This window comes from Ochlerotatus camptorhynchus, unplaced genomic scaffold (assembly GCF_037179485.1).
Source record: "Ochlerotatus camptorhynchus isolate MF236.1 unplaced genomic scaffold, CSIRO-AGI_Acam_v1.1 ptg000316l, whole genome shotgun sequence".
NCBI classification, from domain to species: domain Eukaryota; kingdom Metazoa; phylum Arthropoda; class Insecta; order Diptera; family Culicidae; genus Ochlerotatus; species Ochlerotatus camptorhynchus.
Window position 1 is genome coordinate 934,133 of NW_027040804.1, and position 20,211 is coordinate 954,343.

Genomic DNA, 20,211 nt, shown 5'->3' on the forward strand with positions numbered 1-20,211 from the left:
TTCTTTGGTTCTAAGTAGCCCATTTAGAAATTCCTGCATTCCTGTCAGGATAAAAATGAGATTTTTGGTGCTCAGCTTCAACTAATCCCATGCGTCCCCCGAGCGTCGCATTACTGAGTGTCTGTTGACCTGATTCGATCACCACCACTGCACCAGCAACGGGAATTTGAGCGAAAGCAACACAGGGCAAAGAGGGGGGTGGGGTGGTGGTTTAGCTCTTAATTAAAATAAATTGAAACGCGTAGCAGCGATGCAAGATAAACGACTCCTAGATCAAGTTATACCGCTTCGGCCGTCACTCACCGGGCGGCGTACGTCGGGAGGTCCCGCCCGTGTGTGGGTAAATAGAATTCCTACGCACTTCCCCCCTTTTGCTCCCTCCTCAACCGATCATGGTCACAGCGTGGATGCATGGGGCAATGCGTGCTGCATTTTGTTGTGCAACGTGTCTAGCTACCTGGGCGATGGGACAATACCGCGATCGCACGAGACGCGTGTGTGGGAGGCGACCATGTTTCAACTCCTCCGTATGATTTTTCGTCTGTTAAGGACGTTCTATCTAATTTTTCATTCAAATCAATTCCACACCGATGAAAAAGAGGAAACCTACATCAACCATCTTGAGTGACCGGTTGACTGATGGTGATTCGATGGCAATAGCAGCACCGGTTTTAATTTGAATCTAATTAGCCACGTCGATATCTGTCAGGTAGGTTGCGCCAAGTCAGGTAGCCACCTACACAGGTTACTAATAAGTAGCGCGGCGGTATTGATACCGCTATACCTCTCTATAGTTATATCCGATGGCGATCGATCAAAGCGGTTTGACACCCACCTGAACGCAGATGAATGGATGAGTGGTTGATGGTGCAATTCAGGGAATTAGACATTAGCTGGAATATTGACAAACTGTGTAGGGGTGGATTTGGTTGATTGCGGTGCTGGCGTTTGTTTTCGAGACCATATGGTGCATGACAAATAGCAATTGAATAGTTTTCTTAAAGTAAAGTTGTGATTGATCAATTGTGACTTGAGGGAGATTTTAAATATGAGGCATACCAACTCGCAGCGAAGGGCAGAACAGAATTTCAATGCAACATTTGCGCAGTCAGCTCAGGCGTTTATGATTGTGCTGATAAACTTCCGATGATAAAATTAATTTTCTAAATATACTGGGAATATATGAATCGTTGCTCGATGAAGTGATACATATCCACTTAAATAAATGTTATAGGAGACGCTATTATTCGAAATACTCGAAAAATTAATTCTGCTCGAAAGATTTCGGTTCGTTTTGGTTTTCGGTTTCAAGTACCGAAGGGGGTCGTAAGGTCAGGTCTCCACTGAAAAATCTAGAGATATAGATTTGACATCACAGAATAATAACCACATAAGTCAAATGAATCCTGCTTTAAAATGCCGATACTAAATAAAGTTGTGGAGTATAGATGACAGTCAAAGTAACAGTGATACTAGCTAAAAGGTTGGAAAAGGTAGAGAGGTAGAGATGGATGATTTGATAAACCTATCGACCCTGTTCTATGACCTACAGAATATAGATTTAGACATTAAGTTCCTTTTATTATTGATATCTGTACTCAGCAAACAATAAATTCTAATGTTACATCCAAGAGGATGCACTTCAATCATGTCAAAAATCTCATGTAATTTTTATGGCCACAAAAATAAACAAATACAGTAAAAGCAATGTAATGTCAGTTCATGCACTGTATTAATGATAATCTTGAAGTTTTCCAATAAGCTTCAAGTGATAATGGCTCGGACAATGACCTGTTGTAAGACCTGTATATATGCTTAGAAAGTTTCAGGATGACCACCAGACCAATGCACTGGGTTTCACAATTGCCGAATAAATCCAATGGATCATTTTCGGTTTCAGTCCTCACTGTTTACCGAATGTTCTTTTGCATATCCATAGAGCATTGGTAGCTTTGTTTATTGCCTGCTCTAGATGCATGTTCCAATTAAGTTTACTATCTAGGATTACTCCAAGATATTTGACAGCATTAGAAAGTACCAAAAGTGTACCATTCAATCTTATGTTGTCTAATGAAAATCTCTTCCTTCACGCAAATGACACAATAGTAGTTTGAGAAGGACTTATGTTCAATCCTTCCCTATCAAACCACGATGAGACATAATTTAAGGCAATTGGTAATCTGTTAGCGTTGATAGAATCGTATTTGCCACGTACAATTATGACTATACCATCTAACGAAGCTAATTATTTCATAGCCTTGGGCTATTAAATTTTTTAGAAGATCATCTACTATTAACAACCACAATAGAGGTTCCTTACACTGATGAGTGCGCTTCCAAGGTTCGCTGATATTTCTCTTTTCGATGACATCTCAGCTTCAATGCCAAGGAATGCAGCAAGTGAAATTTACTTTACTTTAGAAGAACTTTATAGTTTTGTATCAACCGTATGGAGTGCTGTTACTGATAACTTACCTTCCTGGTATGCAAACTGATATTTGCTCAGAGGATTTCTTACTAGATATGATGACTTTATGTGTTCATCTATTTTTTCCATTATTTTTAGCACAATAGACGATAAGCTCATTTGCCTGAAGGATTTTGGGGAAGTTTTATCCTTTCTATTTAGCCTTGGGGTTAAAAATAACCAACTCTTGTGGCCACACTGTCGGTATATAGCTTAATATTAAGCTTGCTCAAAATAGCTTTGTTAGAATATGCGTTAAAACCACTTTTTCCTTCTGTAGCAGTACAGGAAAAATTCCATCCCTACCTGGTGACTTGAAAGGTTCAAAGGAGTCAATCGTCCATTCAACTTTTCTTTCAGTAAAGATTTTGTTGGCCAAAGTGCAAGCATCAGCTCTTGTTCTCTCTAACTCAGTCGTTTTATTCAATATTTCATGAATATCCGTCCTGGTTCCATCGATACCAATTGCTGTTGTCGTTGCGTTTTGGTCTTCGTTTGAAGTGATAATAGAATATGGAAAATGTGTTCTCATTATCAACTCTAACGTTTCATTATTAAAAGTAGTAAAAGAGCCATCCTCTTTTTTCAAAGTGCTCAGCCCATTGGAATGATCTTTAGCGAGTATTTTCTGCAACCTAGCAGTTGCTGGAGTATTTTCAATGCTCTCACATGTATGCTTTCAGTGTTTTCTCTTTGATCTCCTTATTTACTGATTATAAGCGGTGAGGGAGTCCTTATATTACTCACACTGTTGTGTTCGTTTAACCCTGTTGAAAAGCTTCTGGGTCTTTTTACGATGTTTCTGCAGCCTGTTGTTCCACCAAGGTACATCCCTGTTTGTAGAGCGTTCCTTTTCGATGCAACTCTCATGGAAGGCATGTTGGATCAAATCTGAAAGTAGTATACGACTATTCTCGAGTGTTTGAGCTAATTACTATCGTGCCTCTTCCTGTCACTAACTCTGAATTATATAGCTCCCAGTCTGTTTTCCTATGATCTCTAAAAGTTTGTGTGAGCTGGTGACCAGCCTCACATTCAAATAATGTTTGTTTGTGATCAGACAAAGATATTTCGTCTGATACATGCCAATTTTTTCTTTTGTCCGAGATTAGTGAACTACAAAAAGTCAAATCAGGACTTCTAGTCTAAATGCATTAATAAAGGTTGGAGCATCTCTTATGTTACACATGTCTACATCATTGTTAGAAATATAATCTAAAAGGCACTCACCTCTGGTATTGCTGTCTGTGCTAGTCCATATCGTGTGATGAGCATTTGTATCACAGCTAATTACAAGCAGGCTTGCAATCACTCATTACAGCTAAAATGCTATTTTTTCGTAATTAAGAAACAATGAGATACTATAACGATAATTTTTATTTGTAAGATGCAAGAAGAGGTGGTAAAGTTTGTGTGTGACACATAAAATTTGTCTATTTTGCTTTCAGAAGGTCACAATTAGCGATTAGCTGTAACGATGAGCAACGCGATGAGCGAGCAATCAGCGATCATAAAATCGCTAGTTGTGACCTTCTGAAAGAAACATTGACAAATTTTATATGTCATACACAAATTTTACCAATAGCATTTTAGCTGTAATGAGCAATTGCAAGCCTGATTATAAATGCCTTATTTTATATCTTGTAGTACGCCGCTACTTCTGGTGGAAGTAACATAGATTTCCGTTTTCCCGTGAGTTGTTACAACCACCAGCATGACCACAACAATGTCTCTTTTTTATAAATTCTGTAATAAAAATAAATTTACTGTTCCATAAACTAAAATTGCAGCTCTTGGAGCTAATTTCCTTTCATCGGAAATTAACTTTCAAGATGTATTTAGTAGGAACTCCTAGTATCCTACTTTTATTTGTCCATGGTTCCTGCATAAGGGCAATGTTCAGTTTTCTCTCTGTGAACCTTTTAAAAAGTACAGCAGTTGCTCCATTCGCATGGTGAAGGTTCACTTGAACAAATTTGATTTTATTGTTGTTGTTCGCCGTGCGCATGGAGATTTCCCCAACACTGCTTTTGTGGATCCCCTTATTTGGATTATTTCCTGCTTGGGATTTCGTCAATTTGATCTACGATCATCTTGTCATTACCAGTGTATACGTAGGTCTTTTAAGAGTTACCATCATCCCTTTGCCTTAATCTTTCACAACCATCATGTAGATTTATCTTTTGGAACTTTTTTCTTATCTTGGAATTTCCAAACTTTAAATCAAGGATGAATTTACTGTTTTTGATGAAGTTCAAGGATCCTCCGTCTACAGAGAAAACTAGTTCTACATGTTGGTTTTTTAAGTTGCACTGCAGTATCGTCCATGCATCGTTTTGACTTTCTAAGAGAGTCAGAATTTCTTCATTGTTGTCCTCTGCACCAGGCATGGCCAATCATTGTTCACAAAAGTTGTAGCTAATATCAAAATCTACATTTAACGAAATTTCCTTGAAGGAAAAAGTTGGACGCAAATGAATGTAAATGAATGCACGAAATGAATGTAAATGATTTACCATGCCATTTCCATTTCATACACTGCTAACAGCCCTGCCGCTGACCAGGGAGAAACTGTAGAAATAATGCTTTTTAGCCAGTCTGCAGTTTCTTTATTTTTACTGACTTGAAAACACAATCGCCAAATTTTGGTTTCAATTGTGCTATCCGTTGTCAACCAGATACAGCCAATTTCATAAACAACCTAAAACCATTACAAACAATCAACTGACCAGGCTAGCCTCATCCTATCATTACTTATTGAATTTTACTTAATTCTTTCTTCCCTAAAATTCACTTGTTAGCAAATATATGATCGATGATCTGATTAATTTTTGTATTGGTTAAAATAACAACTTCCACTATTGCCAATACTGCCGGTGGACGCATAATTGTCTCATGTGTCATGGAATTTCATATACACATCGGAAAATTATGCTTCCAGCGGTAGTATAGCTAAAAATAGACCAAATGAGGACATTTATTCTACACATTTAAGGCCTAGTTGCGTTACTATGTGGGCATCCTATTCTTCCCACGAGATCAGCCTAAAAGTAAAATCTTGTCTTCGTCCGTCTTCAGTAACTTCAGTAATTTTGTGTGACAAAATGCTTCATTCTGAGATTAGTCTCCTATCTAAAGCATATTTTGTTTTGGGTGACTAGTTCGATCACGGTCACCTGACTCTATCCCAACGCACCCTGTCATGGGAAATGGTATTCCCAAATGCCACAAACGAACACACAACAGGACACACAGCCTTAACGCAAGCATTCACCCTGTTCGAAAATACATAAATTATTTACCAAATGAATGAAAAACAATTTGAAAAGTGAACTTTTTAGTCGTTTTCCTTAAAGTATTTGGAATAGAGATTGTTAATTTTCAGCTCTAAAGCAAAAACCACAGGTTCAGGGATGATAGTAAAAAAAAACCAGCATAGTTTTTATGACTCAGCTGAGTTATAAATTGCAGTAAAGCATACTTTGGCAAAACATGTATGGAAACAAACTGGGGGGATCGAGCACTCCTGGTTCAGAGCTTTTGGCGGGAATCAACTGAGAAAGAGCAACACAGTTTTAACTTGAAACAAAAATTGCAATCAGTTTTTCATTGGCTTGCAAATAAAATCAATCGACTCCACAGTATTCAGGGTCCAACCAACATCATTTATCCTATAATAATGCTGTAAGTTGCCCCGTTTAACGGTGGCAGAGGGAAACGGCAGTCGTATTTTAGTGGAAAAGTGTTGTAATCTTGCAAGCCATAAAGTTAACATTTTTGTTTTGTTTTTACCCTCGATAATCAATTGTCAGTTTTTTTTATATTTGACAACAACCGTGTAGCAAACAGTCAGTATGTTTTATGTTTTTATTTAGTGAGTACCTATTTATTCCACTACTGATTTTCCAAACAAATATTTAAGAACCCAGGAGTACTTCAGCAAATTACAGCGCATGTATGTGTTTAAATTTTGGAAAAAAATAATCATTTTATCTGTCAAAAAAAGCTAATTATATTTAATTTTTACATGTGTCCTTTAAATTCCAATGCACTGTAAACAAAAACACAAAATAATAGAACTCCGTGCAAAAGCTCCGCATTCTTTGGTAGCCTTCTTTATCTTATGTTCGACAATGGCAACTTCACCGCGATGATATCATTCGATTCGCTGGTAGCTTTCTGCATAATAAATAACATTTAATTGTTTTCAACCATTTCTCTCGTTCTACCACCTCTCCGCGCCGCGCCGCCGGGTCATTAATTTACTCACCCAAAATTTTACAACCCATTGAATAGCCTCTGAAATGACGTTTTACCTACTACCTACCTAGTACCTACTACTATAAGTAGAAGAAAGCTGTCGGAGTTGCTGGCCGCGACTCGAGAAAAAGCACCTCCATTGTATTCTTTTCTCTTTTTCTCTCTGTGTGTTTCTTTTCTAGTTTCCCTCTTGCTTTCAACCGGTTCCACGCCACGGACAGATGACAGTATAGTCTCGAGAGTTGTTGATACCGAGAAACGGTGCGCGGGATGAAATTTTGCGACCGCCTGTTCCCCCTCGCAACACTCCGGTTGACTTAAATCAAATGGCTAAAATTTATGATCCGAGCTTGCTGTCCCACTACTGTCTGTCTATCTGTCTGTCTCTCCGTGAAAACCGTTGCTGCCGCACTGTACCTTTCCTCATGTACCATTATATGTATACATTCACGGTAGAGGCCGCGATCCCACAAGAAAGCTGCAAGAACGGTAAATCTACGAGAAGAATCTCTCTATTTTTATTAGCCTCCCCTATTCACCCCCTATTCTCAGCCTCACATCTCCCTCTCTAGCTCTGACAGACTGACATTCCATGTGTTGAATCACCACCGCCACCCTGTTTCATGTTTTACCCGATATGTGTGTGTGTGTTGTAATGTCAAAATCTGTACCATCGCGAGACACCTGTCAATAATAGCAACCAAACTCAGCACGCGGTCGTTAAACAGAAATCGAAATCGTCCTCATCCTGGCGACGATCGCGGTCAACTAATCACCGAACTACTGCGAATGCACTAAACAAGAAAATCGCGAGAAACTGCCATTCGTACGCTATCGTGTCCGGGACACATCTCTAATCCTGTATCTAATCTGTCTGACCTGTTTAACCTTCAGTATTTTGGACGATGGCTAGTAGCTTATCTTCTGTCACGAAAGGCACGCGCTTACCGTTCTTCTAATAAATGAAAAGGTATGCGGGACGCTTTCTCATGCCGCTGGATATTTGCAAATCATTTGTAAGTCAAGTTATCTTCATTCTAATGTTAGTCTAAATAGCGCTAACAAAGATAATTTAACACTTTCCTTTTATAGATGCTAGCCGGTATTAATATTAGTTAGATTAGTCATATGTACAGTGGTCGTTATTGTGTTTAAAAGATGTTCTCACATAGGTGATTCCAAAGTAATACGTATGGAAAAACAATCATTTTGAAAAATGTGAAGTCATTATTCATAAGTATAAAGTTTACAAACATGTAGATACCATGTAGACCTAATAAGTTAACACTGAAACAGCGTTAAACATTGTCACCGCTATTACGCACCTCAGTGAAGCAGTTCATTTCTCTTCAGTGTTCTTCACCGATAATTCAGACATTCCAGCTCTTGTAGCTAGTGCTAGTGCTTTAAGAACGTTGGAGAGAATTCGCGCTACGAAACATGGCGGACATGGCATTATCGCTCAAAGATTGACACTTGGGAACGGGATTTTTCGGTAGAGTGACCGAATAAGAAAAAAGCCGCCATGTTTCACGCATCCACTGACGTTTGCTTATGAGAGTTCCCCATAGAAGTAAAGAGTTACAGAAGCTTCGTAGACGCGAATTGCATCTCTAAGTGCGCTGTTTTTCTTCTCTCCGAGGAGCGAGTGAAAATTGACAAAATATTAAGTTGCCAACTCTCACGCTCTTCGGTTTTGTTAATCGGTTATCGGCAAAGCTCGTAGAAACGACCGAAGAGTCTCTCAAGTGAACTATATTTCATGCACCGGTGTGCTGTACTATAGAGACTTATAACAACTTAATCATATCTGAATGCAAAGATCTCTTGAGTGCCTTACCTAGTGAGAACCCTGCGCACCTGCAGTAGTGCTAAGGTCGAAGACTAACGTGAAAGGCTTCCATCCTGGGGCCAGTTCAAATTCCTATCGACTTGCTCGATTTCCTTGCTGAGACCCCTGATCCGATCCAGCATTTTCTAGCTGAGAGTTATTCGCTCCAATGAGATAACTGCTAACTCACTTTGCATACACTGACGAGAGTTGCATCTCTGCCCAATCGTTCGCACAGAGAAGAAAAAAATCCACACAGAAGGTTTCCAGCTCTCCTCAATTTGTATTCTCTTTGTACACTTTGAGAGGTAAAGCAAATTACTATTTAGTCATATTTTTATTACTCTGTTCCTTACATTGTAACATTGTGGATTCAATAGCAAACATAGAAAACTAAATGTGCACAGTCTCCTCAGCAACAAAAGACTCATTTTATCGTGGTGCTTTTTTCCAATGGGCATTCAAAGTGTGTCTAAGGTCTTTCTTAATTGGATAGGCTTTAGAAACGGGAAAAGCTGGGAAAGTGCAAAAGCAACCGAGGGAAGAGCTTTCGCTTTATGGAACGGTATCCGGAGCGAGATTTTTTCATCTTTGCTTCCTCTGAGCAGCATTACATGTCCACTTGAAAGGATGATACCGCTTGTTAACACTCAAAGAGCTGTGATCTGCTGGATAATTTTTGTAATCCAAATATAAATGTTTGAATCGATTCCTTACATGAACTTGCAATTGAGTTCCTTAATTTATATGGAGTAGAACGGGTAACGCACGCCATTAGTCCAAATGCCGATAGGCCGAATGGGTCATTTAACCGAAATTAAAATAATTGTTCATCATTTGGCATCTGTATTGTTTCGGGTTAAGAAATTAAAGAGCATTGTAAAATTGTAAAAACATCTCAACTAGAGTAATTGTAAATTGTAAAAATCTTCATCTAAAGTAATGTCTTCAGATGAAAACATTTAAATTAAAAAAAAAAACTGTTCTTGTTAAAAGAAGGAGAATAGGCTAAATAGGTGAAATAGTTTTTATATACCGGGTCTTGGATTGTTTTTTTTTCATGATTTCAAAATTGGAATCTTAGTTTTCCAAGGTTATCTCATAATTCAGATCATGTACGCAATTCTTTTTTCCTTAAAAGTCCATATCAAAGGTTTTTAACCTTTGCGTGCGTAACGTCTGAATTTGTATATATTTCAAAATTCAATTAGCTCTATAAACATAATTTCTCAATCTTTTTCTTCACAACAAATTGCATTTTGTCGGGAATCTATTGAAGTTTTTGAAACTATCTGAAAATATTTGGATCAATACATGGTTCCGGAGTTATTCTGGTTCCCGTTGGAGTCACTTTTGGTCGGCATTCGACTTTACTGTTCTGTAATAAGTATACACACGATGAACATCATGTTTTTCTCTCAAATTATGTAATTCAACCAATGGCAGCTATACCGACGGTCCACAATCACATTTCGCATCCCGGAAATGTTCCCGTGCCCTGGGGAAGTGGCCAATTCTCAACAAGAACCAAAACCCATCATGAGACATATCAAACTTCACGATTTTACAAATCTTGGCCGGTAATGGCCTTATTGAGAGTCCATGGTCACACTAGCCCTCCCGGGAATGTTTTGGTGCCCCCGGGGAAGTGGTCAATTCTTAACAAAAAGAAAAAACCCATCATGCGACATATCAAACTTCATCATTTGACAAATTTTGGCCAGTAATGACCTTATTGAGAGTCCATGGTCACACTAGCCCTACCGGGAATGTTCTGGTGCCCCCGGGGGAAGTAGCCAATTCTCAACAAGAACCAAAACCCATGTCATTCGTGATTTGTCTGGGGGTGAGATTTGATCTCGTGACTTTGGCGTGAGAGTATGGATGTTAAGCGCTACGCCGGAGTTGCCCCTTTTTTGAAGATTTTTTCGAAGATCATATTGAGTTCAATCTAACACTTTTAAATTCTCGGTCTTATAACCCATACGACCTAGTGGCCTTTGGCCTTTGCGTGGGCGTGCTGGAAATTTCAGAAAATTTACGTTTGCAGTCATTGATTTCATTTGTTACTTTGGACCTAATGCAAAATTTCTCGAAATGCCGTTTTCAATATTTTACAATAAATCATAGCTTGAAAAAGTCAATTCCAATCGAAATCCTATTTCAGACAGAGATGTAGGAAAAACTAAAGCCAATCCAAGAAAGAAATACACAGTCAATTTTTATTAGTAACTTTTGGAAACATATAAAAATGTTAAAAACTTTAAAACTAAGACTTGCTTATGAAAAAAAAATGCCTGAAAGGAAACAAAACTATCGGCTTTCACTACCGAAGAAAAAATAATCATGGTTGCTTTTCTCGAGAGAATTGCTGCGCTAGATGGGGTGTTTACACTTATGCTATTTCACTAGCGCTAATGAGCCAGCTGCTAGCAAAAAAGCTCACCAGCATACTGTATCAGCGTCTACCAGCATAAGATTTCAGGAGCAACTGAAATTCGTACTAGTTGGCTAGTACAAGAGCACTAGCAAATCCACACTGATGTAAACACCCAATGAACAAAGTTCCCTCGCTCTTTGCATTATCTTTTCATCCTCTGTACGGGTGAAAATTGCCGGTTCTCTTCTCTTCTTCTTCTTCGCATTTCAAGCTTATTGCATATCGCATATTAAGCTTATTGCGTGCTCTCAACTTAGTGTTCTAGATGCACTTCCACAGTTATTAATTGAGAGCTTTCGATGCCAACCCGAAAAATTCCTAGACCGGACCGGGAATCGAACCCAGCCACCTCCAGCAAGGTCTTGCTTTGTAGCTGTGCCTTTACCGACTGAGCTAAGGGCCCCCCTCTTCTCACATCAGCGATAATTTCGATCCCTGGTTTGAATCACTCTCGACTGAAAATCTATGCAAACTTTTGGCAGGTCACCCAAGCAACAATGTTGGTTTTCGGAGACGAGTCAGCCAACGGCTGAAAGTCTCCTTAATAAAGATATAAAAAAAAAAAAAAACAATGTTGGTTTAATGACGGTTCTGTAGACCATGATTTAGACTACTAGAATGCTTTAAACCAATATAAAACATGCAATGTTGTTAGGGAGCTTCTTCACTTGCTTTGCAAGTGTAAGTTCACATACCAACTCTCTAGTGGCTTCGGTTTAGTGGTGCGATGGCAATAACTCTGGTATGGACATTGTTTGAAATCAAATATTGGATATTGACGATATACCATCAATAATGGTCTGTTTCGACATCATGTGCTACATAAAATCACATCATTTCAATACGTCTAATGGAATTCTTTTGGACCACTTTGGTAGTCACTCCTTATTATCTAGGTTGGAGCATCTATAGATTCTACACCCAACCGGGAAATGTAAGATTCTATAACAGATTTGCATAAAAAAGCATGCAGACTTTATAATGTATCACCGCGTGAACAGTTTCTGTAATATTGTAGTCGGAAGGGTTTGTTTTTTTAAAAGTAGTTGTAATTTTTATGTTAGCTTACTATTCAAATCAAGTTTGTTTCTCCAAATGCAATCCAAATTGTTTCTCCAGAAATTCATCTTATGAAGGTTTTTTTTTCGTAAATATTCATTCTACAAAAAAAAATGCTTGGATGCTATAGTCCATTATTAGAACTAACATTACATTTGTTGTCAGAAAACATGCAGAGGATGCATGAAATCCACCCTTACATTTGATGGGTCATTTGTTTTGGTGTAAGAAAGTCCCCCTTAAACTGTAGGCAGTGCATCAAACCAAGTCTCTATTTGTGCCGTTTGCCCAAACACAGCCGTTTGGCTGAAAAGCACTGAGTCAAAAATAAATAAATCAAATAATTATCTCTGCGTCCCATTTCAGTAAGCTGCAACTTCAGAAACATAGGATTATAAGCCTGTGGAATAAATTCACATTGCAGTGCAATATTATCTTAAAATTGCATGGAAACAATAGGCTACTTTAGAATTTGATTGAACCGCCACATATTGTTAAAAAAAAATATGGTGTACTGGCCAGTTATTGCATCCGGGCTTAGGCTCGTCCAGTTAATTCTTATAAAAAAGCAATCATGATCAGTTAATTAAAACAAAGCACATCATGTTGATTGGAATCATAGAACTGAGTGTTTTTTTTTTTCATTATACGCAAGACCACTGTACAACCCTTGCTAGCGGCTTTCTGAGTCGTGGTTAACCAAGATGCCACCTCACTAGCTAACACGCCGCTTAGGGCGCACCCTCCTTTCACGCCCTAAGCAAGCACTTAAAAATTGATTCGAATTTCACCATAAACACACTAACACACACGCCATCCTCATTCGCCTTACCGTTCCCCCGCATTATCCTCCAATCCCTGAACCATTCTTCAATCTCTAAAATTCCTTCTCTCACCCAACTGATCGTAACGCTGTCCGTCCGTCGTAACGATGATGATCTAATTCCTTCTAGCACAGCGCACGGTTGCCTTCTTCCTCACATGTATCGATCGAAACTCTGATTAACAACAAAATCCAATAATCCTAACCAGCTTTAATTGGGATGATCTCCCCCCTCAAACTCGCTTCCGAAAGCCACAACCCCTCCTCCCACTTACCCGGTGTAACTCTGTGCGGCTGGTTACGACCATGCCCCCAACCAACCCGCCCACCCAATTTTCCTTGTGGTTCCCAGAAAACGTGTGTGTGTTAGCTGTATTTATAATGTCAAATCATCTTAGTCTCTATCCTTGTTCCAGGTCAGACAGTTTTGAAGGACATTGGCAGGCAAATTCCGCAAACTTTTTGTCCCCAAAATTGCGTGTGTAAATATGGCAGATAGTGCCCTCGATGACGAACGTATGCGTGCAGTGTGCAACTCTTCTACCGCGTGACGCAGTAAATTCCGGTGTGCCATCCCCCAACGTCCCCCGTCCCCCCATCAGTGAGTGCGTGTATGTGAGCCCTAAGTGGAGCGAGAGAACCGATCCAAGCCGAGCGCGTGCGTGAATAGTTTTGTCGACATCCCAGTGAAACCGTAGTCTACTATTATTACTCAACGCCATCATCGATCCAAGTGACACGCACTACCCGTGCTTCACAAAAACAGCGTGCATGCATCGAAACAGAGTAAAAGCAGCGAAAACGGAATCGTCCAGTGACGGAAGCTCCGAACTGACAAAACGTCCGCAGTGTATGTAGTGAAACAAATTCGTTCTAGTTGTGTTTTTTTTTATATGTAGAGTTTAATGAAAACAAATTTTTATACTTCTCTTGTATATTAAGTAGTTATATAAATTGATGAGATACACCCTGCGCAATAGACATTCACGGAGGATTAGTTAAATTATTATCATTACGATTCAGAAGAAGAAGAAGAAATATTTATGAAAACAAATGTTCAGAAAGCGTAGAGTGCGAGACAGTTCGGGACATTGTGGAGCTGCATTTGGAAGATTAGATTTGTGTGATTGAGACGGTCAAGACGGCGAAATAGAGCGCTGATAGATGGGATGTACGAGGATGCCGGAGCAGGATTGCACATTTAGAGGGGCAACATTGAATCAAAACAAACAGATACAGGTGAGACAAACTGGAAATTGAATCATTATAATGGAATTATTTATGTTTTAATATATTTAGAATGTTTTCCCCTCGTGTATATATTTGTTGGAAATGTGAAAATTACAGTTTATAGGTACTGATTACTAACATAGAAAGTTGTTATCAATGTCACTGATTTCAACCAAACTTGCCAAAATGCTTATTTTTATAGTCTAAGAAAAAACCTTCTTGGATTTTGCTTTAAAGTACTTGGTTCTTGGCTGCAACCCTGGATTTTAAAGATTTTTTTAGGAATTATATCTTTGAATAGTGATTACTCCGTGGCCGAACATGTTGTGTTCTTGAACCACCACTTTGAAGAGTTTTCAATATAATATATAAAAAAAAATATTTGTGATATTCAAACAACAGCAAAGCGCACTATCTAACTTATCTACTAGATGTGTTCCGAAAAGAAAATGTTTGAACAGATGCTAGGTTTTCCAATATGTAGAGGGAATTTCAGTTCAATTTCTCGCGCGGTTTGAAAAAAGCCCCTTCTTAATAATTTGGATATCTTTTAATAATCTCAAAAATCCAGGGTTGTAGCCCAGAGGGAACAAAATCCAAAAAGGCGTTTCTTAGTATATCAAAATAAGAATTTTTCAAAGTTTGGTTGAAATCGGTGACATTGACCACAACTTTCTATACACTTGAGCTGGAATGACCCATATAACCTTTTCTCACACGGCAGTACTGCGTGAACAGGTTATATACTTTTGTCCGCAGAGTGAAAACCCAGATCGAACAAAAGTATTTAACTTACATCCAAAGTGTTTTTTGTTACTTCATAAGTGAAGTTTACGATTTTCAGAGTTGGTTGGAAATGCTATCTAACATGAAGCTTTAGTGATAATTTATTAACTAGAGAAAGGTTTGAAGAGGATAGGTTGATAGTTCCGCTAGAGTACGGCATTATGAAAATTGAATATAAATTGAAAATGAGCGAAGGGTCATTAATGCGACAGTACTAGCATAGAGGTAAATCTAAGACTAGAAGGTCCCGAAATAATGTGCTCAACTTTTTGGCTCAGCTCTGGTACTCTCTTCGGTCCCAAGCTAATCGATTCACCCCTCGAAACATAGGAAAAACCAATAACCCCTCATTTTATCTGTCAATCTTTCATAGCGAATCAAAACAAACATTGCGTCGTACTAGAATTTCGACTAGAATGGGATACGTTAATCGTTTGCTTGGGACCAATAGGCTAGTCAAGTAGTGAGCCAATTATAAAATCATTAGCTTCGTATTGATTGTTGGTACTAGTCAAACGCACACTCCTTGACCTAGCTCATTCATTAATGGATGAGAAGACTTGAAGTATTTCTACAAATCTACTCCAAGAAATTCAATTTTTAAATAGGTTATTTAAAAAATAAGTGTTTTGCTACAAATGCTAAAATTCAATACGATTCAACGAATTACCAAACATAATAAATTAAAAATAAAGTCCACACTTCTATTATCCCCAAGACATGATTTTACTCTACACACTAGCGGTGAATAGTACACTGTAAATTGAGTGCTTAGCAATTGACAGCTCATACTCAACAAGGCTACCGAAAACAACACACAGTTGAGTAAATTTTTTCTCAGAAACAAGGTTGCAAAGACTCATTTCAGCTAAAATAATGTTTTTCGGAATAATAAAACCAAAAGATGGTATGATGGCATGTTTTACTTGTAACTTACAAGAAGAGGTTACAAAGTATGCGTTGGAAACATAAAACCTGTAAATTTTGCTTTTTATGAGTCACAATCAGCGATTTGCTGATCGTTGAGTGAGTGAGTGAGTGAGTGAGTGAGTTTGTGAAAAATCGCTGATTGTGACTCTCATGAAGTGAAATAAACAGGTTTAATATGTCAAACACATTCTTTGCAACCTCTTCTTGTATCCTACCAATTCAAAATTTGATCATGGCATCTAATTATTTCATAATTTAGAAAAACATTGTTTTAGCTGAAATGAGTCTTTGCAACCTTGCTCAGAAATATGGTAAATTACCTGTTTACAATCTTATTGAAACTGAGTGAGACGAATTATATTTAATCTTAGATGTCTGTTGTAAATTGAGAGCAAAATATTCACTAAAGAAGCGTTAAAAGCCTAGAAAAAGTTAATGCTACTCAATATAAAGTTGTTTTCATGGACCATGTACCGCCAATATCTGTCAATTGCTCTGTAAACTCACCATATAAACTATCTTTATCGTTTTTTCCCTGATTAAATTTCTTGAAAAAAAAACGTAATGGGTCGATCGTTTTGCGCAGTTTCTGGATGTTCCAGCTCAAAAGAAGGCCCTTCCAGTATTTTCTTCCGAATTCTTCAGAAAGCTATAAACAGGTAAACAGGTTTCCAAATATTGTAAATTTCAGCTAAGCCATGTTTCGGTTTACTGAATATGACTAGTAACTAGAACAACATGTGAAAAGGACCTATGTGTCAAATGTAAACAATTACTAAAAAAACGTCGATTTCTCGTGAATACAGACTCATTCTGGCAAACCGACACCAGCATCTGAAGGAAAAGTTTGCTCTATCAGATGATATAGTTAGTTTGCGTAGGAATGTTGTAATTAATGAACAATCGACATTTAAATGCATTGTTTACGTTGGGCTTATATATCCTTTTCACATGTTGCTCCAGCAAAGTTGGGTTAATGATTCTTAGCGTGTTGAAAGTTTGCTTTCTGTCAGTTGGCAATCTGATCTATAAATAGGGATGGCAGATATAATCCGCCTTTTTTTTTTTCTTTTTTTTTTAACTCTTTATTTGTTCCAAATTCAAAATAAATTACATTTCATTTTTAACCTAGGTGCTCCAGTTACTACAGTAACTTACCAGCCTTAATTGTTATGATATATATCTAAGTGTTTTTACATTGTTCCTGTCTTGGCAATTCAGTATTTTAAACAGGTTTTTTAAACCTGCATGTCAGTATAACAATTGATAGCTTAAAACTAAATAACTAAAACTAAATCTTATCTAAGTATAAAGGGAATTAATCGTTGCAATTGAGGATTGTAACGATTTTTGCCGGAAATTAATAATTATTTTGTTGGACATTTGTGCTAAAGTCTCAACATTCGAAATTCTATGTACTTCGGTAGTACTGTACCAGGGAGGCAACTTCAAAATCATCTTCAGAACTTTGTTCTGAATCCTTTGAAGTGCTTTTTTCCTGGTAGTGCAACAACTAGACCATATTGGCACAGCGTAAAGCATGGCCGGTCTAAAAACTTGTTTAAATATTAGAAGTTTATTCGTCAGGCAAAGTTTGGATTTCCTGTTAATAAGAGGATACAAACATTTTATATATTTGTTACATTTGGCTTGAATGCCCTCAATGTGATCTTTAAAAGTTAATTTATGGTCAAGTATTAATCCAAGATATTTCACTTGGTTTGACCAGGAAATTGGAACTCCGTTCATAGTGACTATGTGACTACTACTAGGTTTCAAAAAGGAAGCCCTGGGCTTATGTGGAAATATTATAAGTTGAGTTTTGGAAGCGTTGGGAGAAATCTTCCATTTTTGTAAATAAGAAGAGAAAATATCTAAACTTTTCTGCAGTCTGCTGCAAATAACACGAAGACTTCTTCCTTTAGCGGAAATGCCTGTGTCATCAGCGAACAAAGATTTGTGGCAACCCTGAGGCAAATCAGGGAGGTCCGAAGTGAAAATGTTATACAATATAGGCCCAAGAATGCTACCCTGAGGAACTCCTGCTCTAACAGGTAGTCGATTAGATTTGGAATTTTGATAATTTACCTGCAGAGTTCTGTCAGTTAAATAATTTTGAACTAATTTCATAATGTAAAGTGGAAAATTAAACTTTTTCAATTTAGCAATCAAACCTTCATGCCAAACACTGTCGAATGCTTTTTCTATGTCTAGAAGAGCAACTCCAGTTGAGTGGCCTTCAGATTTGTTTGAACGAATTAAATTGGTAACTCTCAAGAGTTGATGAGTAGTTGAATGCCCATGGCGAAATCCAAACTGCTCATCTGCAAAAATTGAGTTCGTATTGATGTGAAGCATCATTCTATTCAAAATTATTTTTTCAAAAAGTTTACTTATTGAAGAAAGCAAACTTATTGGACGGTAGCTAGAAGCTTCAGCTGGATTTTTATCCGGCTTCAAAATTGGAACAACTTTTGCATTTTTCCATTTATCAGGAAAGTATGCCAAATGGAAACATCTGTTAAATAATTTTACCAGGAAAGACAAGGTACTCTCTGGGAGTTTTTTGATGAGGATATAGAAAATTCCATCATCACCTGGAGCTTTCATATTTTGAAATTTTTTAGTTATAGACCTTACTTCGTCCAAATCAGTCCCCCAGGAATCATCAAAAATATTTTCCCGAGAGAAAATATTCCGAAAATCCCGAGCAACCTGATTCTCAATAGGACTAGTAAGACCCAAACTGAAATTATGGGAACTCTCGAATTGCTTAGCAAGTTTCTGAGCTTTTTCCAAATTTGTGATCAAAATTTTACCACCTTCTTTAAGCGCTGGAATTGGCTTTTGAGGTTTTTTCAAATTTTTTGTGAGTTTCCAAAAGGGTTTGGAACTCGGGTCTAATTTAGAAACATTATTTTCAAAAGTTTTGTTCCTCAGGGCAGAGAATCGCTTTTTAATTTGTTTTTGCAAATCCCGCCAGATAACTTTCATGGCAGGATCGCGTGTTCTTTGAAATTGTCTCCTACGGACATTTTTAAGACGGATCAAGAGCTGAAGATCATTGTCTATTATAATTGAATCGAATTTAACCTCGCATTTTGGTACTGAGGCAGCTCTTGCTTCAACTATAGAAGTAGTCAGAGATTCAAGAGCATAATTAATTTCATCTTTGGTTTGCAAAGGAATGTTTGGATCGAAGTTATATTCCATAAATGTTCGATATTGCTCCCAATCAGCCCTGTGGTAATTGAAAGTAAAGCTGTTGGGATTAGAAATTATTTCTTGGGATATTTCAAAAGTTACTGGAAGGTGATCAGAACCGAAGTCAGCATGGGTAACCAATTGGCTACAAAGATGACATGAATCAGTTAAGACCAAATCAATAGTTGAGGGATTTCTTGCAGAAGAAAAGCATGTTGGGCTGTTTGGATATTGAATAGTGTAATAACCTGCAGAACAATCATCAAACAGAATATTACCATTGGAATTGCTTTGAGCATTATTCCATGAGCGGTGTTTTGCATTAAAATCACCAATAATGAAGAATTTAGACCTATGACGGGTAAGTTTCTGGAGGTCACCCTTGAGAAAATTCTTTTGCTGGCCTGCGCATTGGAATGGCAAATAGGCAGCTATAAACGTAAGTTGTCCAAATTTTGTTTCAACAGAAACTCCCAAAGTTTCAAAAACTTTGGTTTCAAATGAAGAAAGAATTTTATGCTTGATTCGTCTATGAATAATGATGGCAACGCCACCACAGGGTCCATCAAGACGATCATTTCTATAAATCAAGTAAGTTGCGTCCTTCTTAACCTTATGGTCAGGTTTAAGGAACGTTTCAGTTATAACGGCAATATGCACGTTATGAACTCTCAAAAAATTAAATAGCTCGTCTTCATTATCTTTAAGAGATCGAGCATTCCAATTTAAAATGTTTAATGCTTTAAAATCCATTACTGAATTTTAAAGTCATGACAATATTATTAGCAAATTTTACTCCAGTTTGAATAGCATCAAACATGGAGTTAGATTTAAGCATATCAGAAATCATGTCAATTAATGAATTCTGTAAAAATTCCATTTTAGGGGCAGTAATGCTTCCTAAGTCAAAATTGTCAAAATTTCCGTTAGAACGTTGGTTAGTATTTTGATTTCTACCCGCTGCAATAGCAGCATAGGTAGCTCCATTAACTCGCTGAACATTGTTAGCAGCGAGGGGAGTAGGTACAGATGAAACATTTGAAGCAGGGGTGATATTTGTACCTACGGGTACGAATGTAGAATTTGTTCCTCGCTGACCGTTGTTAACAGCAGAGGAATTTGTACCTGGTCGGAAACGTGGAGCGTTTCGGTAGGTTTCGGTCGGTTAGAACGAGATTGTA

At 37.8% G+C, this 20,211-nt stretch overlaps 1 protein-coding gene across 10 annotated transcripts in view; it reads left to right on the forward strand.

Annotated features, from left to right (window-relative positions):
- The window catches only part of how (protein held out wings), an 84,435-nt gene that overhangs the window by 40,645 nt on the left and 23,579 nt on the right, over positions 1-20,211 (forward strand). For 3 of the 10 annotated variants that reach the window (XR_010518256.1, XR_010518255.1, XR_010518261.1), the window contains one exon: positions 13,279-14,119. The exons of 2 other annotated variants lie outside the window; for them this stretch is intronic. The gene's annotated coding sequence lies outside the window, so the exon portion shown is untranslated. Of the gene's footprint in view, positions 1-6,909; positions 7,217-13,278; positions 14,120-20,211 lie in introns of those variants that run through there. 5 more of the 10 variants (XR_010518258.1, XR_010518260.1, XR_010518257.1 and 2 more) reach the window with 3 other exon arrangements.